This window comes from Chiloscyllium plagiosum, chromosome 20 (assembly GCF_004010195.1).
Source record: "Chiloscyllium plagiosum isolate BGI_BamShark_2017 chromosome 20, ASM401019v2, whole genome shotgun sequence".
Taxonomy (NCBI): Eukaryota; Metazoa; Chordata; class Chondrichthyes; order Orectolobiformes; family Hemiscylliidae; genus Chiloscyllium; species Chiloscyllium plagiosum.
The window spans coordinates 60,879,017-60,889,841 of NC_057729.1; positions in this window are offsets into that span (position 1 = coordinate 60,879,017).

Genomic DNA, 10,825 nt, shown 5'->3' on the forward strand with positions numbered 1-10,825 from the left:
ATCAAAGTTGAAACTTTATTGCTGGAACAGCACAGCAGGTCAGGCAGCATCCAGGGAACAGGAGATTCGACGTTTCGGGCACAGGCCCTTCTTCAGGAAACTCTTCCTGAATGCTGGATGCTGCCTGACCTGCTGTGCTGTTCCAGCAATAAAGTTTCAACTTTGATCTCCAGCATCTGCAGACCTCACTTTCTACCCGCAATCTTCTCCCTGACCTCTCTGCCCCCATCCCCTCTCCGGCCTATCACCCTCACCCTCACCTTCTTCCACTTATCGTATTCCCAGCGTCCCTCCCCCCTACCTTTTATCTCAGCCCGCTTGGCACACCAGCCTCATTCCTGAAGAAGGGCTTATACCCGAAACGTCGATTCTGCTGCTCCTCGGATGCTGCCTGGCCTGCTGTTTTTCCAGCACCACATTTTTCAATTCTTCTCATTAAGACTCAATTATGCTGCTTTGTCTTCCACACGAATAAACAGATCAATATAGATCTCCTCCTCTCTCTACAAGAATGTCAGTGAGTTTCTCTCTCACTGCAACCCCTAGGTCATCTCCTCTGCCTGAAGCTCTTCCTCATTTCCCCTCCCCCCACCTTACCGCAGTTCCAACCTTCCAGCTCATCACTATCCTCATGACCTGTCCTACCTGGCAATCTTCCTTCCCACTTATCCTCTTCACCTCCATCCACCTATTGTACTCATTGCTACCTTCCCCCCAGCCCCAGTCCCACCCCCACCCCCACTTATCTCTCCACCCTGGAGGCTCCCTGCCTCTATTCCTGATGAAGGGCTTTTGCCCGAAGCATCAATTTTCCTGCTCCTTGGATGCTGCCTGACCTGCTGTGCTTTACCAGCACCACTCTGATCTAGTCTCAGATCAGTATCAGAGTCAGCACTGAATCTCAGCAATGTTTTACTCTGTATCATGTACAAGAGAATCTTATAAGGTACTGTCCCTACCTCCGGCCTAGAGGCTCCAGGTTCAAGTCCAACCAGCCCCAGCGTGTGTCATAACATGCCTAAACACAATGATTAAAATATTGAAGATTTTAAAACTAAACCTTAAACAGATTATACAGCACTGTAACAAGGACAAATATCAGGAGGCAGGAGCACGTTACTGCAGAAGCTGGAATCTGGACTGAAAACAAAAAATGCTGGGGATGACAGGCAGCATCTGTGGAGAGAGAGCAAGCTAATGTTTGGAGTCTAGATGATGGTTTGCTCTCTTTCCATGGAGGCTGCCTGACCAGCTGTGATCTTCAACGTTTGTTGTTTTCAGCAAAGACAAAACTCACATGGTCAACACCATGTGGGCGGCATGGTGGCACAGTGGTTAGCACTGCTGCCTCACAGTGCCAGAGACCCGGGTTCAATTCCCGCCTCAGGCGACTGACTGTGTGGAGTTTGCACGTTCTCCCCGTGTCTGCGTGGGTTTCCTCCGGGTGCTCCGGTTTCCTCCCACAGTCCAAAGATGTGCAGGTCAGGTGAATTGGCCATACTAAATTCCCCGTAGTGTTAGGTAAGGGGTAAATGTAGGGTTATGGGTGGGTTGCGCTTCGGCGGGGCGGTGTGGACTTGTTGGGCTGAAGGGCCTGTTTCCACACTGTAAGTAATTAATCTAATCTAAACAGAAACCTGTCAAAATGTTACTATCAGCTGATGATGATGCACTTGCTCTCAGGATGATGATAGAGGGGTCTCTTCAAATCTCTGCTGTTTCAGTTTTAGTTTATTAGGGTAGGAAGCAGGATTATGGCAACACTTCACCCCAAACACGAGCTGTCGCTGACATTGTAATACAGAGGATTATCCGAAGGATACGGGCAGGCAGTATTTTGTTCGATGAATTGAATGCCACATAACATAGTTTAGCCAAGCATCGGGACCTTGTGATCTTGCCAGATAATCCGATATTTAGATAACTGAATGTTGGATAATCAAGGTTCCTCTGTTTACGTTGCATTTACTACAAGATGTAAAGTGTGCCGAGGCAGTGTGCCGAGGCAGTGTGCCGAGGCAGTGTGCCGAGGCAGTGTGCCGTGGGTGGGCCAAGTGGGGAATCTGGTGAATGGCAGAAAGAAGGTACTTTTCTGTTCTTGTCTTTCATTAAATTCATTAGCTGGTCAGAAACTGATATTAGGGACTGTCTTTAAATTGGTGTGAACTAGAAAAGTGTATTTTTTAATGAAGTAGTTACACTTGGATTTAATTGAGAAGCACCAGGAATAAAGGGAAGTTAATACAATAAAGTAACATAAACAATCCAAAGCAGGATAAAGTTAATTAAGGGAAGTAAAGCAAAGACATGGTAGCACAGTTCAGTCAAGAGGAATGTGAGGCCTGTAATATGTGGGAAGGTATGTGCCTCTTAGTGTTCCAGATGACCACCAGCTGCAGAAACTTCATCTCTGGTTTTCAGAGCCTGAGCAGCAGCTGGGGTTACTGTGGTACATCTGTACAGCTGAGACGGCCCTGCTCAGAGAGCTGGTCACACCACAGCTCAAGGTCCCTTATCTAATGAAAACTGTACTGGCATTCATGGAATTAGAAGAAGATTTAGAGGAGGCCCTTTTGAAACACACAAGATTCTGAGGCAACTTGACACAAGGTAGTTTCCCCCTTGTGTGGGACAGTCTCAGACCAGACAGTATCATCTCAGAACAAGGATTCGCCCATTGAAGACAGAGGTAAGGAGAAATTTCTTCTCTCAGAGGGGAGTGAATCTATGGAATTCTTTACAACAGAGAGCTGTTGAGGCTGATTCATTTTGTGTATTCAAAACTGAGATAACCTGATATTTTAATCAAGGAGGAAATCGAGGGTTGAGGAAAAGATAAGAAAATGGAGTTGAGGATGATCAGATCAGCCGTAATCTCAATGAATGACAGAGCAAGACTTGGTTGGCTGAACGGTCGGATTCTGCTACTGTCTCCTTGTGCTGGTAGAAAATGAGAAGCAGGACCTCAAAAAGTAGCAACCTCTGGAAAACTCTACCAAAGGTTAGGGAGTATGGAAATAAGAAGATCATCCTGATGAAGGTGTGGCTGGAAAGATGATGCAATGGGAGACTGTAGATTCCTGGAACGTCAGGCGTCCCCTGGGGAAGCTGGTTTCTCTCCAAGCCAGACAACCTATACCCATTTGGAGCTGGTACTGAGGTCCTTGTGGGCATTTTACTGGTGGCATTAGGAGGGCTTTATTCTAATCTGGCAAGGGGTGGGAACCAAGACAGAGTATTTGAGAAGAATACCAGGTACACAACATGTTTAGAAAGTTGACAGCAGCAGCACAGAACAGTAAATTAATGTTGAATATTGGAGTGAAGCTGGAGCAAGGGAGTAAGTAAAGAAATTGAATCCTAGTTACACTGTACAGAGTGAATGCGGAGAGTATGGATAACAACATCAAGGAGTCACAGAGTGTTGTGACAATAACAGAGAGCTGGCTGAACCAAGGACTGGATGCTGTCACTTTTCACACTGAAAATCAAACCTCGCTATTCCCAGAGTTAAAAAAAGTTAAAGATTTTACAAAAATACACAAAATTCCTCAATTTACCTAATTTGCAAACAAAAAGCACAGACCAAGTTTCCGTATTTAAGAATTATTATTCATTAGAAATAATTAGAGTGTAGCCAGAGGTAAAGATTTGTAAAACGGTTAATCCCTTTAGAAATTCTGCTTTACACAGACAGACACACACAGGGGGTAAAAAACATAGGTGTTATGGATGGAGGGAAACTGGAAAAGCATTCGAGTGGTCCACATTCCAGGGTCTGAGGAGCTGGTTCCTGTGCTGATCAGAATGCTATTTCTGATTACAGAAGCCACATGGCTGGCTCGCATTTAGGAACAGGAGATGGCCATTCAGCCCCTCACACCTGTTCTATCATTCATTGAGATCATGGCTAACCTGTGGTTTAACTCCATATCCCTGAATATATTTGCTTAATAAAAATGCATCTATCTCAAATTTAAAGTTAACAACTGATCCAGGATTCACTGCTGTTTGTGGGAGAGAGTTCCAAACATCTACCACCCTTCGTGGGGAAAAGTGCTTACTAATTTCTCTCCTGAAATGGTCTGATCCTAATTCTTAGGCAATCCTCTCCTGGTTCTAGAATCTCCAACTATTGAAAATAGTTTCTCTATCTACTCTGTCTTTTCCTATTGATATTTTGAAGACTTCAGATCACCCTTTGGCCTTCTAAATTCTAGACAAAATAGCCTAATTTGAATAATCTCATCTCAAAGCTTAATACCTGAAGTCCAAGTATCATTCTTGTAAACCTATGTTGTACTTTCTCTGAGGCCAATCTACCCTTCCCCAAGATATGGTGCCCAGATCTGCTCATTGTACTCCTAGTGGGGTCTAACCAGGCTTTGGTATAACTGCAGCATGACATCTGCATCTTTATACTCCTGCATTCCATGAGCTTTCTTGATTATTTTCTGCACCTGTTTGTAAAGATTTTAAAGATCTATGCACCTGAATCCTCAAGTCTCTTTGCATATCCATTGTATTTAACTTCATACCATCTAGAAACTCCCCTGATCTACCCGTTTTTCACCCAAAATGAATAACCTCCTACATAATTAAACTCCATCTGCCACAGCTTTGTCCATTCACCTAATCTGTCAATATTTCTTTATAAGTTTCTGCTATCATCCACACTGTATGTTTTGCTGCCTAACTTTGTGTCATCAGCAAGCTTGGATAAATGACATCACAATGCCATTATCGAAGTCAATAGTAAATCATTGAAATAATTGAAGCCCTAAGAGATTCCAGTGGGACACCACTGGTCCCATCCTACCAATTTGAGTACAGTCATAGAGTCGTACAGCACGGAAACAGACCCTTCAGTCCAACTCGTCAATGCCGACCAGACATCCTAAATAAATCTAGTCCCATTTGCTAACATTTGGCCCATATCCCTCCAAACCCTTCCTAATTAGATACCCATCCAGTTGCTTTTTAAATGTTGCAATCATACCAGCCTCCACCACATCCTCTGACAGCTCATTCCATATACGTACCACCCTCTGCATGAAAATGTTGCCCCTTAGATCCCTTTTATATCTTTCCCCTCTCACCCTAAATCAATGCCCTCTAGCTTTGGACTTGCCCGCCCCGGAAAATACCTTATCTATTTACCCTATGCATGCCCATCATGATTTTATAAACCTCTGTAAGTTTTTAAAACCCCTTAGCATTCAACACTCCAGAGAAAATAGTCCCAGCTACTCAGCCTCTCCCTGTAGCTCAAATCCTCCAACCCTGGCAACATTCTTGTAAATCTTTTCTGAACCCTTTCAAGTTTCACAACATCCTTCCTATAGCAGGGTAAACAGAATTGCATGCAGTATTACAAAAGTGACCTAACCAATATCCTGTACAGCTGCAACATGACCTCCCAATCCTATACTCAATGCACTGACCAATACAGGAAAGCATACAAACGCCTTCTTCACTATCCTAACACTTGCGAGTCCACTTTCAAGGAGCTATGAACCTGCACTCCAAGGTCTCTTTGTTGAGCAACACTCCCTAGGAACTTACCATTAAATGTATAAGTCCTGCTAAGATTTGCTTTCCCAAAATGCAGCACCTCGCATTTATCTGAATTAAACTCCATCTGCCACTTCTCAGCCCATTGGCCCATCTGATCAAGATACTGTTGTAATCTGAGGTAACCTTCTTTGCTGTCCAATACACCTCCAATTTTGGTGTCATCTGCAAACTTACTAATTATACCTCTTATGTTCACATCCAAATCATTTTTATGAATGATGAAAAGCAGTGGACCCAGCACCGATCCTTGTGGCACATCACTGGTCACAGGCCTCCAGTCTGAAAAACAACCCACCACCACCATCCTCTGTCTTCTATCTTCAAGCCAGTTCTGTATCCAAATGGCTAGCTTTCCCTGTATTCCACGTGATCTAACCTTGATAACCAGTCCACCATGAGGAACCTTGTCAAATGCCTTACTGAGGACTGTGGAGATCACATCCACTGCTCTGCCCTCATCAATCCTCTTTGTAACTTCTTCAAAAAACTCAATCAAGTTAGTGAGACATAATTTCCCACACACAGAGCCATGTGGATTTGAATGAAAATCTAATGAGTAAATTTGCAGATGATATGTAAATTGGTGGAGTTGTGGATAGTTTGGAAGGTTGTCAAAAAATGCAGCAGGATGAAGATCAGTTGAAAAGTTGGGCAGAGAACTTTAAGTACATTTAAGTCGTCATTGGACAAGCATATGGACGTACATGGAATAGTGTAGGTTAGATGGGCTTCAGATTGGTATGATAGGTCGGCGCAACATCGAGGGCCGAAGGGCCTGTACTGCACTTTAATGTTCTATGTTCTATAGAAATGGCAGATGGAGTTTAATCCAGGCAAAACGTGAGAAGATGCATTTCGGGAAGTCAAATGCAAAGAGGAAAATATACAGTAAATGGCAGGACCCTTAGGAACATTGATATACAGTGGGATCTTGGGGACCAAGTTCATAGTTCCCTGAAAAAGGCAACACAAGGGGATGAGGTGGTAAAGAAGGCAAATAAACATGCTTACCTTCATCGGTCGGGGCATTGAGTATAAAAGTTGGCAAGTCATGTTGCAGCTGGGTCAGGCTATATTTGGAGTATTGTGTGTAGTTCTGGTCACCACACTATAGGAAGAATGTGGAGGTTTTGGAGAGGCAACACAAGAGGTTTACCAGGATGTTGCTTGGATTAGAGGGTAATAGCTATAAGGAGAAGTTGGACAAACTTGGATTGTTCTCGCGAGAGCGTCATAGGCTGAGGGGTGAGCTGATTGAATATAAAATTGAGAGGCATGGATAGAATGGAAAGTGGGAGTCTTTTCCCCAGGGTGAAAATGTCAAACACTAGGGGGCACAGGTTTAAGGGGAGGAGGGGGCAATTTAAAAGGAAAAGTGGGAGGAAAACCTTTTTTACAGCAAGGGTACTGGTGCCTGGACCAGGCTGCCAGGGGAGGTGATAGAAGCAGATACAGTAGCAGCATTTAAGAGACATTTAGACAGACACATGTACAGGCAGGGAACAGAGGGATACGGACCATGCATAGGCAGATGGGAATAGTTTAGTATGGCATCATGGTCAGCACAGACATGATGGGCTGAAGGGCCTGTTGCTGTATTGTACTGATCTGGGTTCTATATTCTAAAGTCACAAGGCAGACACCAATCTGGAGTTCACAAAGAAGGTACAATCTTGACAGAGAATTCCAAATCAAGACCAGATTCCCAAAACCATATTTAACTTTAACAAAACCCCAAAATGTGATGTAAGTGAGAATCTTGAACTAACAGCAAAATCCAACAACGTACCAGATCCCAGTGCCACAACTGTGACTCTCCAAAAAAAAAAGAGTAATTCCACTCAATCCCAGACAACATCATGATGGGAAACTGTGTCCTAAAATATCTTACTTAAATATTCCTGAAACACACTCACTATCATAAATAAGAAGCCACAACTGTCAAACTATATCCAAGATCCCAAAAGCAGTGCTGAAATACAACAACCAGTGAGCTCAGTGATGTTGACTCAAGGATAACAACTGATCCCTGTATGCCAGGAAGAAGCTCTCTCAGAACTGACCCTCTGACAGTTTGACACTCCTTCAGCACTGATCCTCCGAGTGTGCCCACTCCCTCAGTACTGACCCTCCGACAGCGCAGCACTCCTTCAATACTGACCCTCCAACATTGTGATGTTCCCTCAGCACGGACCCCCCGACAGCACGGCACTCCCTCAGGACTGACCCTCCTACAGTGCCCACTCCCTCAGCACGGACCCTCCGACAGCACGGCACTCCCTCAGGACTGACCCTCCTACAGTGCCCACTCCCTCAGCACTGACCCTCCGACAGCACGGCACTCCCTCAGGACTGACCCTCCTACAGTGCCCACTCTCTCAGCACTGACCCTCCGACAGCATGGCACTCCCTCAGGACTGACCCTCCAACAGTGCGGTACTCCTTCTGTGTTTACTGGATCACAAACACTAACCAATGGAAAGATCTCATGAGGAGAAAGCTCCTGGTGATATTATGAATATTTAATAGAATGGATTTAACTTTGACCTAGGCAGTGAGCTGTTTAAAAAGTAGGGATAAGCACTGTGTGACTCCAGCTCCAAGCACCAAGAGATCCGACTCTGAATTCTAAACTGGGACAGGCTTCCCACTGAAACTGAGTCAGGACCTACTCTGGATTAGTTATTCATTCATTCATTTATCCATCAGCGGTCCCTCACAGACGAGGATGACTCTCTCCCACCCTCAGGGCGAGTCTGCAAGTCCAAATACAGACCGATGGGATTACCACAGGCTGTTACACTTAGTGCAGAAGGTGGTCATAGGAAGGGGGTGGTTGGGGCATTGGTGAGGCAGTGCATTCCTTTTCCTGTTCCCTCTGGCTTCCACTTTTTCCCAACAGCAAGTCTCGAGGTGCTCAGTGCCTTCCCAATGCTCCTCCTGCATTTGGATGGTCTGGGGCCAGTGATTCCCAGGTGACTGTGGGAATGCTGCACTTCCCCAGTGAGGTCCTGAGGGTATCCCTGAAGCACTTCCTGTGTCCCACCTGGGGCTGGCCTGCTGTTTCGAAGCTGGGAGGACAGCACCTGCTCGGGGGAGTTTCGTGGCATTGATCGCAGCCCCCACCTCCACCCCCCGCCCCCCCCACCCCATCGGAATCAATGTGTTGTATTAAAATTGAAGCAGGGGAGGATATTCACCTTTCAATAAGACCCCAGTTGATCCTCCCCAGCCGACACTATCTCAATGTCCCTCAATTCTCCTGAAACCTAAACATCCAACAGCCTAATGTGGAGCTCTGAGAGTCTCCGCGGGTCTCTGGGGGACACAATCCTGAAGATTCATCACCCACTGGCTGAACAAGTTCCTCCTTGTCTCCATCTGAAATGACTGACCTCTTCATTCGGAACTGGGACTCTGCTCTGGAATCTTCAGCAGCAGTCTCTCCTGGCCTTGGAGGATACGACCAGATTATAAATCTGTTTCACTGAGATCATCTACTGGTCCTCTCAATTTCAGAGAGTACCGCACATTCTATCTACTTCATTTCTGTTCATAAAAGCTTCTCATTGCAGGAATCCATCTGGAACGTCATGACTAAAGAACTTTGAAAGCAAATAAATCCTCATTTCAGGAGGCAATCAAGACAATACTGAAACAGTCTGTGTCCAAGTGCAACAAGATCTGCACAATATCTAGGTTTGGGCTGACAAGTTTCATTCATGCTATTTCAATGCTAGGTAATGTCCATTAGGAAGGTCAGTGTGGACTTGTTTCCATACTGTAGAGAATCTCATCAATTAGAGAGCATCTAACCATCGCCCTATGACATTCAATGGTGTTACCATCACCGAATCTTTCACAATCCCTTGGTATGGTCTCTTCACTACATCCTGTCTCCACCTTGCAATCCTCACTAACCTGTTTTTGCTTCCTATTGCTTGCTATGCCTACGTTAAGTTTCTGTAGTGTGTGCACAATGACCAAATCTTTATAAACCCTGACATTTTATGGTTTCACATTCTTTAGGAAGGCTCTGCTTTTCCATTCTCCCTCCTGAAGTAAATAACCTCCCTCTTGTTGATATTGCAGTCCAGGTACAACCTTCTCGATCTGACCACATCCCTCCTCCCTCTAACTCAGTCGGTCAACTCACTGTCAAGTGGTGGAGGGGATAAAGGATCGATTTAATGACAAAAAAAACGTTTAGGTATCAGTAGCTCATTTCCAGCCTGGTAAGTTATAACCTGCGGTGTGCCTCAGCAATCAGTGTTGGGACCTCAACTACCTGCATTTAGATTCTATGTCACTCACTCACTGTGGAGCACTGATCATTACTGCGCTCCAACCTTCACAATCCGACATGAAGAATAGTCTGCACACTCCAAACGTGAACTGTTTCTCTCTGCACAGACACTGCCAGAACCTACTGAGTTTCTCCAGCATTCTCTGTGTTTGGTTTGGATCTGGAGGACATTTGCTTCCTCTGCTCTGTACGTGCACATTAACCAATCCTCTCTCCACACTCATCTCTCTCCCCCAGTGCCATGCCCTCTGATGTTGTGTCAAATTCTCTTGTGTGTCAGATTTTCCGATGCTTTTTGAAAACCTAAATCCTATGCCCCGCCCCCGTCATCCATCCTGCTGCTAGTTACAACCTTAAAAATATTCAGTGGATTTCACAAACACTAATTCTCTTTCATTCATTAATGTCAACTTTGGCTAATCCTGTTGTGATTTTCAAGTGTCCTGTCACTATAATCGATAATAATCGAATGTAGTATTTGTGTTACAGGAGAAGCGATAGTAATTGGACTGGAGCTTACTGTCCACTCCTTATGGAACAGAGTTTCTGAGCTGTGAACACTGGGTTTCCTGAATCACTGAGGCACCAACAAGCGCCAGTGATAGTGCAACCTAGTATTGAAGCTGCAGGCCGATAGAACACAACTACCAACATTCAGCCCTCTGTGTGAGAACTGCCTGCATTTAGTAACCTGCCTTCCGATCTGTTGCTATGGAAACACAGATCAATTTATTGCATCACATTTGCATTAATTTTCAGTTCAACCTCTCTCCAGATGGTATTACACTGACTGCAACAGAGAGACACGGCAGCGTATGTGTATCAGAGAATTGGCAGGGCTGCTGCTTTTCTCCTGAAGGTACACTCACTGTCTCTATTTGGAGATGCCGGTGTTGGACTGGGGTGTACAAAGTTACAAATCACAACACCAGGTTATAATCC